Raw genomic sequence first — 8,789 nt, 5'->3', positions numbered from 1 at the left:
GAGTAGCTCGACCTGAGATGGCAACATAAGTGTTGCTTTCAAAAAATAATGGAAATTACTGATGCATTACCTTCATTGACACACAAAGGGATAGAGAGAGAATATGTGTAGTGTATACAAAGGTAAAGGGGCATGGATTGAACAGATTTGCCATATTTACTAAAAAAGAAGACAATAAATCATTGCACTAACACTAAATATATAGCTGATTTATACTAAGTTTTGTTCATTCATTCATTAGCAATGTGAATTATATAAAAGAAAACATGCTAAGTAGCAAGCATGGTAGAACATAAAAAACTTAGAAATTAGATCTAAGTGCAATTTCAAATTCCAACTTCAGCATTTAGACGGAAGTATGTAGGCAAGTTATTTACATTTTCTGAGTCTCAATTTCCTTATCTGCAAAATGGCTACGTGGGTATTAAATGAACCAACACATAGAAAATGCCTAGTCAACACATAGGCTATATTAGGTGCTAATGATGCTATTTTCCCTTCTTTTCCTTCTTAGGCTCTGGAAGTGTGCAAAACTACAGGGAGAAATTAAAAAATGAATCAGACACTAATACCATCTTCATAGAACCAATAGGATGTTGAAAATACTAAAAAATGACTGGGACTGGGATGGTAGGATGCAATACTGGCCCCAGTACTTGCAGCTCCTCACTTTAAGAGGTGGAATCCCTCCCCTACCTCTTGCATTTGGGCTGTCCTTGTCATTTGCTTTGACTAACAGGATGCAGTGGACATTATACTGTGAGAGTTTGAGCCTGAACTTCAAGAGGCTGTGTAGGTATTGCTTGTACTACTCTTAGGAATCCACTGCAACCATGTGAACCAGTCCAGCCTGCTGGAGGGTGAGAGACCACATGGAGCAGAGGAGTCATCCCAACCAACCTCCTTAGGCCAGCCAGCCCCAGCCAACACAGCAGCTGCTCATAGAGTATGAGTGAGTCCAGCCAAGACCAGAAGAACTGCAGAACAGACTTGTGGGCTAAATAAATGGTTGCTGTTTTAAGCCACTAAGTCTGAGCGGGAGAGGGTCAGTTATTCAGCAACAGATAACCGATACACATGTAAGGAGATATGGGATCATGACATTTTTCAACCAAAACACAAAATACGGGAACAACAGTTTCAAAACAATTTTGGGGATGATCAGTCACTAATTCCAACAGAATAATGTGATGCACTCGTTGCTACTGCATTAGATTAATGAACGATGTAAATCTCTCAGCGGCGGGAATTAAGGGTTTTATATGCACATGATTCTTGGTAACTGGGGGTACAGAGATTAATTTTCCCCAGGCAATATTATTTTTGGAGTCCAGGAACCATTATGCATTGTACATGGTGACAGAAGAAAAAGATGACAAGAGAAGAAAAGCTGGGAAAAATTAGACATTGAAAATAAAATACCTGTAAAAGGAATTTGGGACAATGTAAGAGAGTTTCATACCGCAGGTAGCAAAAGCAAAGCGTGGGTAACTTGTCTTTTTCCAACGTCAGCCGTCTATTGCAGAAAAAGGATCCTGGTCTTTACCTAACCCTTTTTTTTTTCTTCTTTACCAAGTAGAGCACACCATGAAAGCGATTAAATATAATTTTAAAATTGTGTCATATTGGTTTCTCTTTGTGAAGCAGACAACTAAGTGTGCCTCTGAAGGAAATAATTTGAGATGTGCGAATGAAAAATCACCATGCAGCTGAAAAGTGCTTCTCTTAAATATGGACTAAATTCTGTGATTTGTGCAATGGTTAACTTTGTGCTTACTTTGTGCAGATTTCAGAGGTCACCCACAGGTTATTTCTGACAAGAGTGAAGTCTGAAGAGTGAGGACGATGCCTTTTGTTCCCCTAGTGCCAATCGATACTGTAACCGGGGTGAGGTTGGGGTGGTAAGACTTAGAGACGAATGGCAAGTTCCTTGAGGTGGCAGTTGTCACATCTACTCACCGCCTGCTAAATGCCCTGGAAAATGCTAGTCCCGAGCAGCAGCCCTCAAATACTTTCTGATTTAAATTGTAATCCTCCAGTTGAGGGCTCAGCCAAACTGTATGCAGAATCTACTGTGGAACACACACTGTGGAGCACGCACATGAACCCTGTAATGATAGGTGGGACACACTTCTCAGAACAGTAGGGCTGTGGCTGACTGTGAGACGTAAGAAACAATGGGCAGCACTTTTCTCTGTGCCAGAGACATGAAACCAGGGTAAGAGCAGAAAATTGGTCCTCAGCATTCCTCAGCCAATCCTTCTTTTTCCTCTTCCATTTTTCAGTTTGGACTTACCAGTGAGGATAAGAATTAATGGCTAAGCAAGTTACTTTCCATTGGGCCAGAAAAGCAGGTCATTAGAAACTCAGGTTGGGAAGAAAATTTCTTAGAGGTTGTCTGGTTTGATCTCCTTGTCTGGTCCAGGAATCCAAGTTTCGTCGGAATGCTTCCAATCATGGAATCCGTTCTGTCACTGTGGGGTCTTTCATTGCCAACCTATCATTATATTGAATGAAAAATTTGTATTGCACACCTCTTGCTTCCAGTTCTGCCCTTGGAAGTGACCAACAACATATCTTCAACCTCTGAAGCAGCTGAAGAGGGGCCATACATTATACAAGAAAGAGTGCTGGGTTAGAAGTTAGAATACTTTGGTTTTGCAACTGACTAGCTGGTTTCTTGCTCCCTCATTTTATTTTATTTTTTGCTGCACTAATCCTATGCTCAATATTTTGTTAATACTACTTTCAAAAGGCTGCACTAAGAATAGAATATAATCGTCTAGCTGTAATGTGATCATGGTTGAGGGCTAGGATGTGATTTCTTTTGTGTGTGTGTGTGTCATATAAAGGACACTGGACATGAAATGGTTAGACCAGAAGTCATAAACCCAAATGCCTTTAGAGGCAGGCAAGTAATGGAAACATTTGAGAGGGATAGGGAATTGGTGGTTGGGGTTCTTGGGAAGACAACGGGGAGTAGTAGACATCTGTGACTTGAGAGATGTAATGGATTTAAAGGCATCTGTGGCAGCCAGCCTCTAACATGTTCCCCAGTGATCCTCATCTCCTGGTATTTACCCCATGGCATAGCCCCCTCTTTCATTTTACCAGGGTTGGCCTGCGTGACCACTAGCATATGGAAGAAGTGATATATCACTGTTGAGGTTAGATTATAAAAGACTGCAGCTTCTGTCTCACCTTCTCTCTCTCTCTTTTTTTTCAAGACAGAGTATTGCTCTGTTGCCCTGACTAGAAGTGCAGTGGTGTCATCATAGCTCACTGCAGCCTCAAACTCCTGGCTCAGGTGATCCTCCTGCTGCAGCCTCCTGAGTAGCTGGAACTACAGGCGTGTGCCACCACACCTGGCTAATTTTTCTATTTTTTTTGTAGAGATGGGGTCTTGCTCTTGCTCAGGCTGGTCTCGAACTCCTGATCTCAAGCGATCCTCCTGCCTTGGCCTCTCTCTCCTTCTCTTGAGAGTGTACTTTCTCTGTTCTCTTTGGTGGAAGCCAGCTGCATGTCATGTGGATATTCAGGAAACCTGTGGAGTGGCCAATGTGGCAAGGAAATGAGGCCTGGTAGCAAATGCTCGAGTTAGCTTGAAAGTGGGTCCACTCCCAGTTCAGCCTTGAGATGACTGCATCTCTAGCTAGGAGCCTGACTGCAATATCATGAAAGACTTTGAGCCATAACCACCTAGCTAAACTGCTCCAGGATTCCTGAACACAGAAATTGTGTGTTGTTTTAAACACTAAATTGGGGGTAATTTGTTATGTAACAATAGATAGCACAGTATTCTGATTCATTTTAAAGTATCAGTGTACACATGCACACACACTTTGCTGGTGAAACAAAATACGAAGTTCTAGTTTACAACCCTGGGTTTCTCAATAAAGCCTGGATCTATGGAAACCAAAAAGTACAGTTTAAGGTGGGACTCAGAGGTTATTTGGCAGCTCAGTTTCTAGTGGAAGGGAGGAGGTGGAATCCATTCATAGCTCATGCATGGAGCTATTTTTTTCCCCCACCATTAGGAACAGAATATAATTTTCCCTATCACTGTAGGGTGACAACAAACATTGGGACAGAACCTAGAGAAATCTGACAAATCCTATCTATAATACAAAGAGCACTTGGATTAGCACAGAAAGCTGGAAGGAACTCCAGTCCAATCAAAATAGAAAAGCATTTCTCTTGTAATTAAAAACCAGGACCAGGTGTTTCACAAAAAGTAATGGAAAAACAATCTGTGGTGTGAATGGTTGTGTTCCCCCAACATTTATATGTTGAAACTGTAACCCCCAAGGTAATGATAGTAAGAGGTGATAACTTTGGGAGGTGATTAGGCCATAAAGGGGTAGTCCTCATGGCTGGGATCAGTGCCCTTATAAAAGAGAGCCAAGAGATAACTTGCCCCTTCCACCATGTGGCACTGGGCCCTCACCGAATCTGCCAGCACCATGATCTTGGACTTCCAGCCTGAAGAACTGTAAGAAATAAATGTTTGCTATTTAAAGCTACCAAGTCTATGGTATATTTATTACAGCAGCCTAAACAGACTACAGCACAACTCTTCTCAGAAATACAAGAAATAGTCACTTGGAGCCTGTCACTAGAGATTGAGAGGTCTCTCTCCCAGCGCAATAGTAATAAGAACCTTGGAACAGAGAAGCAGATCTTAGAGGGACAAGAACAGTATAGGATACACAGGAGAGGACTAGGATATGTCTTTTTTTTTTTTTTTTTTTTTTGAGACAGAGTCTCACTCTGTTGCCCAGGCTAGAGTGAGTGCCGTGGTGTCAGCCTAGCTCACAGCAACCTCAAACTCCTGAGCTCAAGGGATCCTCCTGTCTCAGCCTCCCGAGTAGCTGGGACTACAGGCATGCGCCACCATGCCCGGCTAATTTTTTCTATATATATTTTTAGCTGTCCATCTAATTTCTTTCTATTTTTGGTAGAGGTGGGGTCTCGCTCTTGCTCAGGCTGGTCTCGAACTCCTGAGCTCAAACGATCCGCCCACCTCGGCCTCCCAGAGTGCTAGGATTACAGGCGTGAGCCACCGCGCCCGGCCAGGATATGTCTTTGATTGAAGAAATGACTGACTGACTGACTGATTGAAGAACATGGATAACTAAAGAAAAAAAGATACCTATGGACCAGAATTGAATCCATTTCTTCAGGTAATGGTTTTTACCAACAAGTTAGTGAGGAATTGACAGTGACTTTTAGAATTCTACTGAATACTCTTTGTAGGCTTTTATATGGGAATTATTCTAACAATTATGTTGAATGTAGAGTGCAGTATGGAGAGTACATATCTAGGGTTTATAGCCAGTCATTCTCAATAAACATTTTTGCTCTTGTTAAAGAAAACTCTCAGGTTTTGGTACAAATAGAGCAGACAGGAATGGGTGTAGTCCTCAGTCAGAATCCCAGGCCAGGAATCTGTACAAACAGGTTACGAGGAAGCCTTAATAGAATACTGCTTTAACAAGAATTATTTCTCTCAACACAATGCAGAGTCATTATCAGACAATTTCAGAAAGTGCCAGGAAGCATCATGTGGAAAATTATTATCAAAGTCTGGCTGAAGTTGGGCCATCATTATGGAAAGTCAGGAAAAATCTTTTTCTTTTTTGAGACAGAGTCTCACTCTGTTGCCCAGGCTAGGTGGCGTCAGCCTAGCTCACAGCAACCTCAAACTCCTGTGCTCAGGTGATCTTCCTGCCTCAGCTTCTCAAGTAGCTGGGACTACAGGTGCTTGCCACCACGTCCAGCTAATTTTTTCTTTTTTTTTTTTTTTAAGTAGAGACAGGGTCTTGCTCTTGCTCAGGCTGGTCTCGAACTCCTGAGCTCAAGTGATCTTCTCATCTTGGCCTCCCAAGAGCGCCAGGATTACAAATACCAAAAATGTCAACTGGGGAGACTGAGAAAAACATGAAGGAAGAAGATGCCATTGAAAAATAAGCTTAAAGGAGGATTAGTATAAGATCGACGTACATGTGCATAAATTAGCCAGGTATAAAATGCTGATAGTTTGTGATTTATACTACTTGGAAAAAATATGCCACTATGGGTACAGGAGACTGTTCAGGATAGTTGTCAAAACCATTGCATTAAAATGCTTCCTTTTCCTCAGTGATCTTAAATCAACAGTGTCAAACAAGTGTTGTGGTAGACCGGGGGGGGGGTGGGGTGGGTGGGGGGCCCGTGGCCCAGGCCCAGGGTAAAGAAGAGAGGAAGGGGTTAACTACCTTTAAGAGGACTTGAGGGCTCCAGTTGTGTATTTCTACTCTTGCTATTTTTAGGTGAGACTGGGTTAGTTATTAACTTCAAAAGGAAGGAGTCTGCAAGCCAAACAGCTAGAAGAGCGGGTGTCGTGGAGCTGCTGTGGGGGTGGAGAGGAAGGGAACTGTACCAGTCCCCCTCGATGGCGGCCGTGACAGGAAACGTTCAGGCTGACTGTGTGTGAGGGATTACAGGACTGAAATACTAATTCATTTATTGTTGCTAGTTGTTCCTTTATCCACTTTATCTTTTTTTTTTTTTTTTGTCTCCACCTCAGCTGTGCCATTACCTTCCTCTCAGAGGTCTCCCCCAGGGACCTGGTAGGACCCTCAGGGAGAAACCTGGGCCGCTCTGGGCCCCTGGAGCTAAGCTGAGGGGTGTCTCCATGTTCCCTGCTGTTGGACACTGCCCTGGTGGGGCCCTTGCACTTTGTCTTTCATTCCAAATTCACGGAGTTAGGCCAGTCTGTGGTCATTATCTCATGGAAATGATGTGACAAAAGAGAGAAAGAGAGGGAAAAAAAAAAAAAAAAAAAAAAAAAAGTCTAAATCTGGCTTTTATGCTTAAAAAGCCCAGACAGTCAGAGGAACTGAAATGACATACAGACGGAATATTCGGGAGAAAGCATCATGTTTAAGGACATGCTTCCTCCTTCCCCTCACCCCAAAGTGGAAGGAATTTCTCGTCTGTATCAGACACTATGAGAAGTTGCTTTCCCAGTATCCAATCCCTAAACCTAAATCCTCAACACACTTGATCATGCACTCTAGGGGAGACTGGCCCCAGATCCAGGTGCGGGGTCCTCACTGGTGACTGCCAATGATGGTGTGGTCCCACTCATGCTAGCGATTGTTTTAGGCATGAGAATTCTGCAAAATACGATGCGAATGGATGGTTTTCCTCGTGTACAAAGAGATACAAACATAAGATGGCCTCCTTTCTGCTCTGAAAGTGTTGCATCTGGGTCAGGTGCTTGCACCCTCTGTAGGCATTTTGCTCCTAGCCTGAGAGGAGGTGGGCACACAGAAGGCAGAGGCAAAAAGAGAGTCAGGAGAATCACAGAGCAATGAAACCAGAGCCCTGATGCTCCTTGTGGGGAGCTGTCTTATCTCCAAACTTCTTTTTATGTAGTGTTATAAGGTGCATTATAATCTCAAGTATTTGAATCTGCATCTGCCCTGCTGACAAATCATCCTGACTAGTACACTGGCTGAGGGGAAAGAGGAACACGAAGAGTGAAGAGAGAGGAGATATCAGAAGTGCCTAGAACAAGGGGGCTGGCCTCAGGGACCCCCACAGAAGGTATTTACACCTTCAGTTCACCCAGGTAAGCCCCACACATCTCCTGCACGCAGCCTGAGCCAGTCTTTTCCATAACCCCCTGGTAAGGATGTACCTTCCACAGCAGCCAGCAGGATCCCTGAGGACTGCCCAGCAGGATTCCCTCTCCTTAAGCAGAAATAATGTCAAACGTGTTAAAACATGCATGGTTATACATATATGACAGACAGGGTTTTTAGATCTATTACCATTTCTGGAGCTAACAGGTGCTAGTTGGTTACTATAGGATGTTGGGTTTAACTCAGATTATACCATAGTATTTTAAAACATGTTTTGTATAGGTTTTGAAGATTTTATTTAATATATTTTTAGATTTAACTATTGTTTAATTATGGAACATATATATATAATATTTTATTGTGAAACTATTTGTGTATAGTTTGAAATTGATTTTGTGGTAAATACAAGATTGAAACTGTGAAATTTCAGGCCAAGTGTGGTGGCTCACACCTGTAATCCTAGCACTCTGGGAGGCCAAGAAGGGAGGATCACTTGAGGCCAGGAGTTTGAGACCACCCTGAGCAAGAGCGAGACCCCGTCTCTACTAAAAATAGAAAAAATAGCTGGGAAACTAAAAATAGAAAAAGTTAGCCAGGCGTGGTGGCACATGCCTGTAGTCCCAGCTACTTAGGAGGCTGAGACAGGAGGATCACTTGAGCCCAGGAGTTTGAGGTTGCTGTGAGGTAGGCTAATGCCATTGCACTCTAGCCCAGGCAACAGAGTGAGACTCTGTCAAAAAAAAAAAAAAAAGTGTGAAATTTCAATATCTACATTAATTTTTAGAATTAGCATTTTCTAATATCAAACTTCTACATTTTCTTATAGAGGGATCTTTACCATAAAATATTTAGTTTTTCAAATCTGTCCTCCTTATGTTAAGTAATAAATTGTAATATTAATCTCAAAAACAGAAACAAAAGAATATTGGGATTAGTTACTATTGGATTATTCAGCGCTATGAGGTAGAGCTCACTCAAGCCACCGCCTTGTCCTTCTCTGTCAAGGTTATCATGCTCTCCCGAGTGCAATTCTGAACAGCATTCCCAAGTGCAGTAGGGTCCAGCAAGTGCAGCCCTCCCTGACAGCAAACTAGGCACCGGAAATCTGAAGACTTTCCCTCAGCTGCCCCTTGGTATCATTCTTGCGGATTTCGGCTG

The 8,789-nt window shown here is 42.7% G+C and overlaps 1 protein-coding gene across 5 annotated transcripts in view; it reads right to left on the bottom strand.

The window, feature by feature from the left end:
* Positions 1 to 8,789, bottom strand: part of KCNQ5 (potassium voltage-gated channel subfamily Q member 5) — a 508,163-nt gene that overhangs the window by 46,278 nt on the left and 453,096 nt on the right. The window lies entirely within an intron of this gene.

The sequence above is a fragment of the Eulemur rufifrons genome, chromosome 15, assembly GCF_041146395.1.
Source record: "Eulemur rufifrons isolate Redbay chromosome 15, OSU_ERuf_1, whole genome shotgun sequence".
Classification (NCBI taxonomy): Eukaryota; Metazoa; Chordata; class Mammalia; order Primates; family Lemuridae; genus Eulemur; species Eulemur rufifrons.
The sequence above is the reverse complement of the archived record's forward strand: the minus strand, read 5'-3'. Positions and strand labels throughout refer to the sequence as shown.